Here is a 12,225-nt window from a genome sequence, read left to right as displayed (position 1 = left end):
TGTATATTCAGAACATTCTATCGTCTTTCGTTCTCCGAAGGTGAATAAGCGGATCTTTTTTTTAACCTTAACCAACTCTTTAAAAATCGAAAATCAAGCAGGCTGCACTCTTGATGCCGTATTGCTTATTAATGTAAGTTTTCGATATGTGAGATTATAAACCCGATTCTCTGAAAAAAGCTCTACTTATTTATGCAAGAGATCGACTGACGAGATCCGACTAAAAAGGCGTCGAAAACGTTCCCTCTAGTCGGTGATTAGATTCGAACCTACGACGGTCTTTCTTCTCACAGTCTAGCATAAAATTGCTGAAAGACTACTCAGGCATTTGTTTAGAATATCATAATTCAATACTGAATTTTTAGAACAACCTTAAACTTTGCTACAGAATTCTTAATTTATAAGAATCTTTACTTTAAGATTGTGTTATCCCCCTCTCATACAGTGGTAGAACTTCCTTCTGGAAACTCGGTTTTTATTCCGCAAAACATGAAACTTTTTCAAGCCACTTCTTCATTTCTCCTCAGATTACTTGCTGGTAGTCCATGGCTTCTTTCTCACCAGGATATATTAAATATTACCTTTGGTAATGCCTATATTTCCAGGGGAGATCAGATTACTTTTCTTTCTCCTCTTGGGATAATATACTAGGCTGCATGCTTTTCCTGCCTTTCATAAGATCAGCCATAATCTTTACTCGGATTTTTCATAAATACGTTGAGAAAAACCAATGGTTAGTCTCAGTATCTGTTACCAGTTGAAATGGCTTCCATTATTTCATTATTAAACTTTCCTTTACAACCTTAAAAATGTGAACCACTGTGAGTTAGCATCCATTTAGAGCCCAGCTTTAGACTTATCGAATCAATTTTTCTTCATATTTTTTCTTCCTCTGTTCTCTGGAATAACGTTCCTCACATGTGTTCTCCAGGACCTTCAACTTATCTAGAAAAAAAAAAGTATGCATAAGTGTTTTTCTCTCTTCTCAACTTCTTTACGATAAACGTGCTATAGATTTTGCAATCTCTCGTGTATGGGATAATATAAAACAATATTAAACTTTAAAATGCACCTTGCTGATACGTTGTTGATACAAGGGAACTTTTTCACGAATTCTATTCAGCGTGATGTCGAAAGCGCATCGCAGCCCGTGTTTGTTCAGAGTAGTTTGCAATTTCATGTAACAAACTGAAAACAGTTTACTATGAGCCAAATATCCATTGTCCAGTGTACTTAGTCAGTACCAAGGAAACTGAAATATTGTATTCTTAGGCATTTATTTTACTGTGGGATAAGTTCCCCCTCCGGGTGCTCCTCTTTCCTCTCACAAAAGTAAGAGTGAACCTGAATGTATTTGATCATACTGTTTCGTGCATTGCAAAGGTAAAAGTAGAACATATTAACAACTAATGCAATGAAAGTGAAGATTGAAAAAATCACTCATGATGACTATGAGTGATTAATGTAATGTACGCAGTATCTAATGATGACTGTGTATAGAAAAAATATGGACGGTCTGGACTGTGGATTAGAGAAATTAGTCTTAACCCTAGGATGCATAATAATAATAATAATAATAATAATAATAATAATGTATTATAATTATATTATATGTATTATAATAATATTGTTTCCCAACTTGCAAAAGCCTATAGGCACACATGCGATTGAGAAAGTTATTGAAAATGAAAATGCGAAGAGCAACAATATTATGGAACTTTAAAATTCAGACAGACAAATGGATATCTGGAATAATATATGCCTAACCATGACAACAGTGACATTAATATTACATTACTGCTCACTATAGTCGGTTAACAATGTATGTATTTGCAGGCGTAGACTTCAGTGGCTAATCGGTTCAAAAGATATATTTCGGTGATTATACCACATTTTTTATTATTCAGTTGTGCAAAATACTGAAATAATAGTTCCCGACAAGTTTCGTAAATCATAGGATTTACATCTTCAGGGGGTAAATAGTATAACTTAAAGTTTAAACAAGAGAATTAATAAATACAAATCATAACCGTCTGCCTATTCATAAACTTAAAAAAACAGAATGCAGATATAAAACGTTATTGACGTTGAACAATACTGGATGATGTCACGTGTTCTTGTTCTCGTTCATACAGTCCGAGCTCAGATTGAGGTAGATTTTTTATTAGAGCTGACCACACTTGATGGAGAATTAAACCTTGATTTTTATTGCATTGGGTTGGGTTTTTTAGCATATTAGCAGCTTCTTTAAATTTTCTTATATAACTGTTGTTTTCTATGTATGTCGTCGTTTTTTGCCAGAGTACACCGTGTCCAGTGGAAGTGGTATGGAAAGCAAGACCCGTTTTTTGTTCTCTTTTGTATTGTACTCTTTTTGGTGTTCAGCCATCGTGTCCAGTGGATGTGGACATGATGTCACGATTTCAAAGATTATCTCAACAATTTGCACAACACAATAATATTCACTTTAGAACAAGAAGGAAAAAAAACTTCCTTTTCTGGATATTCTATTAGAAGTTAATGAAGAAAGTAAACTCTCCTTCTCAGTATATAGGAAGCCGACAAACACTAGAAGATTTCTAAATGCAACCTCACACCACCATCCTTCACAAAAAATAAGCTTAATTAAAACTCTTCGAGACAGAGCATAGAATATCTCCAGCACACAAGAAAGATGTAATGAAGAACTAAAATACTTAACACAAATCCTCCAACAGAATGGATATGAAACAAAAACCATCAAGAGAATCCTTAAAATGCCTCCAACTAACAACACAATAAAACAGGATTACAAAAACGCAATCTCGCTTCATTATATTAAAAATGTTACAGATAAGCTAGCCAAATTAATGAACAAACACAACATAAAAGTAGCCTTCCTTCCTATGGAAAAAATCTCAAGATTCCTACATCCACCAAAACCACCTCATCATCCTCTTAAAAAACCAGGAGTCTACAAAATCCATTGCTCTTGTGGGATTTGCTACGTAGGACAGACAGGAAGATCTGGAGAAATAAGCATGGCTGAACACCAAAAAGACGTACAATACAAAAGAGAACAAAAAACGGGTCTTGCTTTCCATATCACTTCCACTGGACACGATGTACTCTCGCAAAAAACGACGATGTCATACATAGAAAACAGCAGTTATATAAGAAAATTTAAAGAAGCTGCTAATATGCTAAAGAACCCAACCCAATGAAATAAAAATCAAGGTTTAATTCTCCGTTAAGTGTGGTTAGCTCTAATAAAAAATCTACCTCAATCTGAGCTCGGACTGTATGAACGAGAACCAGAACACGTGACATCGTCCAGTATTGTTCAACGTCAATAACTTTTTATATCTGCATTCTGATTTTTTAAGTTTATGAATAGCCAGACGGTTATGATTTGTATTTATTAATTCTCTTGTTTAAACTTAGTTATACTATTTACCCCCTGAAGATGTAAATCCTACGATTTACGAAACTTGTCGGGAACTATTATTTCAGTATTTTGCACAACTGAATAATAAAAAATGTGGTATAATCACCGAAATATATCTTTTGAATGTATGTAGTATTTTGCCATGCCATTAACACAGGACAGTAAAACCAGACGTATAACTTTATCACCAGATATAGAGATCCGTAGGCTCATTTGCAAATTCATCGAATTTGGAGCAAAAGAGCAACATTGATATCGATTGTCATAGGAGAAATAGAAGCACCAAGAGAATTTATGAAATACCTGGATAAGCTTAAATTCCCAGATATAATACAATCTCGGTTACCGAAAAGAGCATTATTAGGGACATCTCACATTTTCGGATGATATCCACTCGATAACTTGACCTTTGAATAAGGTCTGAATTCGACACAACTGCCAGTCAAAGATTTTATTAATATTGTCATATTTCTTGTATTCTTTGACTGTGAACTCCGTTTGCTGAATACAATAATAACTTACGTAATTACGTAAGTTATATCAAATATCACCTACAGTACCAAAAGTGTCCCACACTACTTTCTTCTTCATCATCGGGTTCAAAAATATAAGAAATCGACTTGTTTTAATAAAACCCAATTGCTATGTTCATTTATTAATTTTTCAGAAGACTGTGATATTTGATACGTCTTCTGAAAAATAAATTAATAAATATCGATTGGGTTTTATTAAAACAAAAAAATCGATTTCCTATATTTTTGAACCCGATGATGAAGAAGAAAGTAGTGTGGGTCACTTATGGACAATGAAAGAATTTATTTTATTTTATCTCAGTAATAAGAACCGTAAGCGAGTTGAAAATAAATACTGACCTCAACGATAAAACTGAATAATGAATACTACAAAAAAATTTACTTAAGAGCCAAGGAAAGAATTAAGGAATTTGCGCATATTTAACAACAAATAATGAAAGGGAAAAAAGCAGTAGTGTTTTCGAACAGTGCATTGAATATAGACATACTAACGAGATGACTAACGAATAAGAATTAAATCAGCATTTTTGCATTTATAATCACATAAAAGAACAGATTGGCTGCGTCCCTTGTAGTCTGTTGTGCAGGGATCGCAAATTTACAACCGAAAATGAACTCCCGATCATAAACTCGCTGTATGAAACTTACTAAGACTGCCATCTACACATGCATTATGTTTTATGAAGGCGAGGTAGAGAGTCATGATAATATTAGCTTTAATAACGAGCCCTTCATTAGGTTAGCGAGGGGAGGGAGAAGAAATTGCACTCGACTGAAAACCTGTATGTGTTACCGCAAAACAGAACGGAGGATCCAAAGGCGAAATGGAGAACCATGGGCTTGTTTAGTCCAATATCAGTGATAAGAAAACTAATATAACGCACTATTAAGTGCAGTCTACCGACACATTTAAGTGCCAATAAAATTGTAGGCGAGTCTCAATGTGGCTCTCTCGAGGATGAATAACGTTTTCCAGACTCGATGAGTTACTATGACACTGCTACGAAGGACATGGATGCACGAAATAATTTGATATTACACATTTGGAGTTCAGTAAGATATTTTTAATATAGCACTGCAAATTGAGGTAAGATGGCAAAGATACCGAAGTTCTAACAGGGGATTGCTGAATTTATTGCATCTTAGTAATGAATAGTCCCGATTGGATACTATTAACATTCTACGAAATCTTTCATTGGCATCTAAAGATTCAAGGTTTGGTTTGGTAGGAATTAGAAGCGAAGCAACTGGGGGGGGGGGGGGGGGAATTGACTGTTCAATGCGTCCGTTCTCCGATTGGTTTGTTGCTTTGCAAGAAGAACCACCACACTTTTCAAGAGAGGAAAACCTTGAGAAGTCGATAATAATCGGTATTATTGACTACTCTTACCAGGGAAAACACCTATTTTTACTTAATTTATCCGGATATTTTTGAGTTTGATACTAGGGTGAAATTTTTATACTAATAAAAATATAATAAGGCCTGCGTAGTTCAGCGGAAGTGGCGCTTGCATTCTCTGCGCCAGGCCGCTCGAAGTGTTAGACTTAAGTTCAAGTATAGTCGCTGACTGGAGGAACGTTTTCTAAGCCTTTCTTCGACCGCTTCCCGAGTTAATCAATCTCTGGCACTGACAACCGAGTTTTATTTCCCGGAAACTAGGGTTTTTCATTCCGTAAATTCAAGAAACTCTGTCTTAGAACTCAAACTATTTCAGAGGGTAACACATCCTGTTAGGGTTCGGTACCAAGAGATGGTAGCACTTGTTTGTCAGTCTCTTCATCGGTTGCCGCCTATAATTAGTGATAGACATTGGCCAGCTTTCTCTGATTTGTTACTGGTGGAGATTGAACTGCCCACTCAGTCTCCAAAAGCTAGATAGGGTTTAAAGGCCTCGCGTACTCCTTATAAGGGAATAAAGAGACGTTAGCTTGTTATTATTTTTTATTATAAAAATATACACATAAGTTAAATCCATTTTATGTTATTTATTAATTATGATGTGTTCCTATATGTCAAGGTATTTTTAGATTTCCAAGGAATCAGGTTCACAGGAAAAATAGCGATGATTAGTCACAGCTGACTTAAAGAAATAAGAAAATATTCTTTCGGTTAAAAAAGCCGTTTTTCACAGAAATAAATCTATGAAAAGCGCGCGCACGCACACACACACACACACACACACACACACACACACAAAATTATAAACCTTTATGCTGATATACATAAACTTCACTTACGCAGTGTATATGCAAAATACATGGTCACGTGTGTCGCTATGTATTTCAGGCAACTATTTAAGAATGTAGTAATCGTCAATAATGTTGATCACAATAGAAAAACAAAAAATATATATATATATATATATATCTTTTGGAGTTCTATGAAGGACTTATTATGGGTTCCCGTCTGGCTACAGCCACGTTTTTGTAAACAGCAGAGCTGAATGGTTTCTCAAAAGGTGAGATATCCCGGGTGTTTAGTCAGTGGAAAAATAACCCACATTGGTTGTCTAAATGGTGTAACTGTGGTACTAAGGCAGTCTGTCAGGAACGACTTCGCCGTCGTCTGAGAAGGCTTTTACAGACAAAAAGAACTTCCTGTGTGCATCAGTTGATGGGAGCATTTAAGGAAGGCTGTTCCCAATCCATATCTCACCGAACTATGCGCAGGAAAAATGAAGAGACCTGGATTGGTAGTCGCTAGAGGAGGTCCAAAATGGAATTAAATAAAAGTTTCTAATTCAGATGTCGTATCTGTATTTTAGCACTCGCTATCGTAAAAAATTCAAGGAGACTCTAGATATGTTGGCAGTGGAATAATGCAGTGTGACTGGTATCGCTTGCGATTAATGTAAAGTAACAAAATACACAGCGCACTTCGGGTTCGCTGCACCCTGAAACTATGTCCATCTCTACTAGTATTGGTGTAAAACATAAACGGATTACTGAAATGTTAAAATGAGTTTTGTGTGTAAATGAAATAAACATTGAACATAAAATACTTTTATTTATTTTATTTTCATGTCGCCGAATTGAAGCCGTTGGCTCTTCATATAATTAGTAATTTATAAGAACACCTTCTTGGCAATTCTAATAGAAGGGATGTAAGTTCTGTTCGTTCGCTACAAACTTGGTATTAACTAGGTCTACCTACTCACTGATGAGACCTCAATAAAGGTTGAAACCGGTCTGGGTAGTGACCTTCTCTCACTCATAATGTAGAACAGTAATACAGCTCCTAGGAGCTAAGTTCACATTATGGGTAAATACCAAGAATAGTGATCGGAGCTTGCTCCACCCTTACTATGAGTTGCCTCAGTTTGCACTACCAAATGGGTCAGATGTTGCACTATCCAGGTATTAGCTTAAGCTTGGAATCGCCGAACTTTATATAGTTTCTATATTCGGCATGAAACTCTTTTGGTTTCTTATTCGGCTAAGAAACAATATGGGATGTAATATCCCTTAACTTAAATAAGTTCATGTCACCGAATTGAAGCCTTTGGCTCTTCATATAATCAGTAACTTTTATTTAGAAAAAAAAATGAAATTACAAATCCTGATGTTATTACCGGCGACAAGATGACTGTTGTCTGTGGGTAACCAGGTATATATATATATATATATATATATATATATATATATATATATATATATATATATATATATATATATATATATATATATATATGTTTATATATATATATATGTTTATATATATATATATATATATATGTGTTTATATATATATATATGTTTATATATATATATATATATATATATATATACCTGGTTACCCACAGACAACAGTCATCTTGTCGCGATCACAGCTTCAATTCTGCTTCGGAACCTCGAACAAGCTGATGCTACAGTCTCCCTGGGAAGGGCCGCAAAAACTGTTTTAATTTTATCCATTAACTGGGCTTTTGTATTACTGGAAGTGCGATTGGTGTCTTTTTCAACTGCGCCCCATACAAAATAATCCATGGGGTTAAGGTCTGGGGAGTTTGGAGGCCAAACATTTGGACTGGTGAAGTCGTAGAAATTTTCAGACAACCATTTTTGACTTTTCCCAGAGGTGTGGCAAGGGGCCGAATCCTGCTGCCATACATACGGCCTACCATTGGCTACCCTTGTTATCCAGGGCTTGACTACAGTTAGCAACTCCACGAACAAAGCCCGAATTCCAATGCCAGGGTTCTTCAACACCTGTTCCTGCAGATTTGCGAGGAATTCTGCTGTACGAACGCAATCAGATCGTCTGCTAGGGATCTTTCTTCTTGCTACATCCTCGTAGTCACCATTGCAAGTCTCTAGTTCATGCCTGATTGTTTTTACTGTATTCAGGGAGCATTGGGCAGCAGTCGTAATATCCTTATTTTGATGGCGGGCACGAATCATCATGATACAAGTTATTCTCTTCCATGATTCAGGTGGGTTCCAGCTATCCATCCTTTCTGACATCTTGTATATGAATGAAGAAGGGTCCAAACTTTTAAATGAAGAGAAGTGTGTGTTAATACATGTAACTTACGGAAAAATATAATTAATTATAAATATGTCAAATTTATCCCGAACACCCTGTATATATATAAACATATATATATATATATATATATATATATATATATATATATATATATATATATATATATATATATATATATATATATATATATATATATATATATATAAATATATATATATATATATATATATATATATATATATATATATATATATATATATATATATATATATATATATATAAATATATATATATATATATATAAATATATAAATATATATATATATATAAATATATATATATATATATATATATATATATATAAATATATATATATATATATATAAATATATAAATATATATATATATATAAATATATATATATATATATATATAAATATATATATATATATATATATATATAAATATATATATATATATATATATATGTTTATATATATATTACTATTATTACGGGCAACTCCAGGGAGTCATTAGACTCATCGAGGGAGACCCCAAATCATATTCATCACAACTATTTGACATTCATACAGTACCTATCATACCTCGCCTTAAACTCATTCACTGTCACAGCATCCACCACAGACTCAGGGAGCGCATTCCACTCATTCACTACTCTAAAAGTAAAGAACCCAGCTCTAACACCTTTACTAACCACACTTTTGCCCAGTTTCCATGGATGTCCCCTAGTCCTCCCACAACCAGCCCTGTTCTCAAAAATATATTCTGAATTAATTTTATAGAAACCCTTTAGTAATTTGAATGTCTCAATCATATCTCCCCTCCTCCGCCTATCAACCAATTTTTGCAACCCACAAATCCTCAACCTGTTCTCATACGGTTCATTCCACAGACCTGCTATCATCTTGGTCACTCGCCTCTGGATCCTCTCCACCTCCTCCCCATCAAGAAGAAACCTAGGTGACCAAATCTGAGCACAGTAGTCTAGATGGGGTCTTATCAAGGCTCGATACAGAGGAACAATAACCTGCTTGTCTCTGCTTGTCAACGTATTCTTCAGCAACCAAGTGATTTGATGAGCTGATTTGGCCACTTTTGCAATGTGTCCCCTAAATTTCAATTCCTTATCTACCAACACTCCTAAATCTCGTGCCTCATCAATTTCCTGGAGCACGGTTCCACCAATGCAGTAAACTGCCTCCAATCTTTTCACCCCAAAATGCATAACCTTACATTTTGCCACATTAAACTGACATCCATTCTCCTTAGCCCAGACCTCCAATCTATCCAAATCATCCTGCAAAAATTTGACGTCATCTGTATTCACTATTGCCCTACCCAACTTCGCATCATCCGCAAACAAATGAACTGTTCCTCTCAGATCCTTTCCTATATCATTTATGAACAAATTAAACAGCAGTGGTCCAAGAACAGATCCTTGTGGCACACCACTAGTCACAGGCCGTCTTGTGGACTCTACTCCTGAGTAAACCACTCTCTGATATCTCTCTGTCAACCACCCTCCTATCCATCTCACCAACCCTATGTCCATCCCCATATGCCCCAATTTACTGATTAGAATTCCATGTGGTATCCTGTCAAAGGCCTTGGCAAGGTCCAGTAGAATCACCGTAAACCCATTACCCTTATCCAGTTCAGCCGTCACTGTTTTATAATACGTGAGCAAGTTACTGAGGCATGACCTACCCTTCACAAAACCATGCTGTCCCCGATACAGTATCCCATTTTCTTCTATCCAATCTTGTATTTTCCTCTTGACTATTTTCTCTAAGACCTTGATAATGACTCCTGTTATGCTGATTGGCCGGTAATTTTCAACAGCAGCCTTGGAACCACCTTTGTGCAGTGGAACTATTTTCCCCTCTTTCCACCCCCCTTGGGACTGACCCAGTCCTCAGGCTCAAATTTAACAAAATGGTCAAGGGCACTGACAATTCTTTGGCCGCTTCACGTACGACACGAGCTGGTATACCATCCAATCCCACAGATGTATTGACATTGAGGTTCTGTAATAGACTAGTTACCTCTACTTCATTCATCACAATTCCAGTATAAGCTGTTGGTTCTTCCATTCCTGCAAAGTCACCACCTGGATGATATACTCTTGCAAAGTGCTCGCTCAGTAATTCCACAATATCAACTGATTCAGTTACCTCCCTACCCTCAGCATTTTTTAAGATCATTCTACCATGAGCATTTTTCCTTTTACTTGCAACATATTGAAAAAACTGTTTGGGATTCTCTTTAGCCTGCGTGGCCAATTTCCTTTCGTAATCTGCTTTTACTTTTCTTACCACCCTTGTTACCATCCTGGCCTGAGCTTTATACTGGTCCTGCGCCTGATGGTCACCCTTCTCCTTAAAATTCCTCCACAATTGTTTCTTTTTTTGCAGCTCAAGCTTAATAGTGTTATTCATCCATTTAACCCCTAATTGATTTATTATTCGGACTCTTGGTATACAGTCAACCATTGCCTCCTGCAAACAGTTCTTAACCACCTCCCATGCACTATCAACATCCAGCCCTTGCAGTTTTACATGCCATGGCATTGAGCCAAGCACACACCTAAGCTTGTCATACTTACCAGCCCGGTAATTCCACATGTACCCTGTCTTAATTGTAAATTCGACTCTTTTAGCCACCTCCCAAGTCATGACTTTATGGTCACTCTCACCAATTGGTGGCAACATGGTCATGTTCATTACAGCCACATTCTCGGTTGCAATTACTAGGTCCAGCACTCTCTGCCCCCTGGTATTTTCCAATACATGTTGCCGTAGATAGTTGTCCCTTAATAACCGCATAAAATCCAATTCCTTCCTCCCATGTGCCCTCTCCTCTTTCCAGTCAATGTTACCATAATTGAAATCACCCATAATAATTACCCTTCTTGCACTCATTTCTTCTATTTGCTTATGCATACTATCCCCACCATCCACTCCATCACCCGGTCTATAGCAGCACCCAATTGTATATTTTGTTCTGCTGGATTGTATCTCACACCAAACAGCCTCAAATGCGCTTTTTTCCCCATCATGCAGTTCAACTTCTATACTCCTTGGCTGAAGATCATCAGCAATCATCAATAACACTCCTCCCCCCTTTTTATTCACCCTGTCACTCCTGAACACGCTATACCCGTCGCATTCATATATCTTTTTTAAGAGTTTAAGAGTGACATATATATATATATATATATATGTTTATATATATATATATATATATATATATATATATATATATATATATATATATATATATGTTTATATATATATATATATATGTTTATATATATATATATATATGTTTTTATATATATATATATATGTTTATATATATATATATATATGTTTATATATATATATATATGTTTATATATATATATATATATGTTTATATATATATATATATATATGTTTATATATATATATATATGTTTATATATATATATATATATGTTTATATATATATATATATATATATGTTTATATATATATATATATATATATATATATATATATATATATATATATATGTTTATATATATATATATATATGTTTATATATATATATATATATATATATATATATATATATGTTTATATATATATATATATATATATATATATATATATATATATATATATATATATATATATCACAAGAACGTTAATGTAAGGTTTAAGAGTGACGACGGCATAACAAACTATATATTCCTGTATACTTTCTTTGCT

This window comes from Typopeltis vanoorti, chromosome 1 (genome assembly GCF_054136105.1).
Source record: "Typopeltis vanoorti isolate ZY-2024b chromosome 1, IOZ_Tvanoo_1.0, whole genome shotgun sequence".
In the NCBI taxonomy this organism is placed as follows: domain Eukaryota; kingdom Metazoa; phylum Arthropoda; class Arachnida; order Uropygi; family Thelyphonidae; genus Typopeltis; species Typopeltis vanoorti.
This window is presented reverse-complemented; position numbering follows the sequence as displayed.